Raw genomic sequence first — 1,576 nt, 5'->3', positions numbered from 1 at the left:
CCTATGGCGCAACTCTTGCATTATCCTGGCGTGGTTGTCGCCAGTTCCTCCGAAGGGGCGTCTTTCGTGAGTCTGCGTCGCGTCCCTTGGAGGCGACCTCTGCTGTTGTCGAGTTTCTGTCGAAACGGCACCTCCCCCAAGCACGGGAGGCACGGCCTCGCTGCCGGTCCCAGTCTGGACTAGTATGAAGTTGAAGGTTGTGGTAGGCTTAGAGAAGGGGGGTTGAATCTATGCCTTCCTTTTAGTTGCTGTTGTTACCCTTTTAAAACAGATTTGCAATTCTGATTCTGTTTTAACTTAGCAGCGAAAATTTATGAGACAATTTATTTTTGTCTCATGAATATCAGAAAACAGAACTCAGCAGAGAAGAGAAAAGCTAACACCAGCATGTATCCTGGTTCGGTTGCCTTGTGCTATGCAACCTACATCCAGTCTCCTCCACAACTATGGAAGAATTTCACTATAGTTAACAGTATTACATACACCAATAACACAGGATTTACCCAATCCTTTCACACTCAAGTTCTAACCTAACTTGACATTGGCTATGCTAATACCTAACCATACCTCTTAGTGCTAACCCAACTAAGAAAGGGATACTTTACAGGTACAAGATACAAGACACAAACACACCTAAAGAAATCTGAAAATTACTCTAGGCTTTTCTCTCAAGTGTTTCTCTCAGCCTTTTTTCACTCATGGCTTTTACTTGAGTTTTCTCACAATGCCTTTTCTCACTAGAAATTACAGAAAGATAAGCATAGAAAAGAACATCACAATCAGTAAAACATGAAGGAGATTGACTTCATCAACAGCTTCTGTGCTATGCGAAAAACCAGATTAGCAAGCCTCTGATTTAGTTCTTCATACTGGCGGAATGCACCTTTGATTAGGTTACACTGTCCAGTTAGTTGAACTTCTTCAAAGAGCTCTCTCAGAACAAAACCTCTATTCACTGGTTTTCTCTCCTTGCTTTCTGAATGAACAGCAAGCTTCTTTTATCTTCTTGCATGTGGCTGAGTTCTTCTTCCAAGGTCAACACCTTGAGCCTTGAGCTTCACCAATCCACAGATTTACTTTTTCACCTTAATCCTCAGAGAAGAAACTTTCCCTCTGACTTCCTCATTTTGACCGAAAGCCACAAAACAGTAACAATAGAAATCTTCTTATGGTCAACTTGATCTGAGCCCTTGAACACCAACTTGGTCCCCAAGTCTTGATTAATCTCCCCCTTGATGACAAACATGATTTAAGCAACAATCAAAAGGAAATGAGTTTGAGTAAGGTTTTAGAGACTCCCTTTGAATGATGTTGCTTGCTAATGTGTTGCTCCCCCTTTCCTTTTCAACAGTAGCTCCCCCTGAATCTATGCTCTTTCCTTTTTGTTCCTGTTTATATTAATCTTAAAAGGAGTTATTCAAGATGTAACTTGACTAAGGGATTCTATATAACCAGCAACACATATTCAGCCCAGTATTTCTTATCATGACAACAGCCAAAGCATATTGTAAAACAAAAACAATTTTGCAAAAACAAAGTTCAGTTCTAATCCGAAACAAAGTTCAGAAAAGAATTA

This window comes from Arachis ipaensis, chromosome B08, assembly GCF_000816755.2.
Source record: "Arachis ipaensis cultivar K30076 chromosome B08, Araip1.1, whole genome shotgun sequence".
Lineage (NCBI taxonomy): Eukaryota > Viridiplantae > Streptophyta > Magnoliopsida > Fabales > Fabaceae > Arachis > Arachis ipaensis.
The sequence above is the reverse complement of the archived record's forward strand: the minus strand, read 5'-3'. Positions refer to the sequence as shown.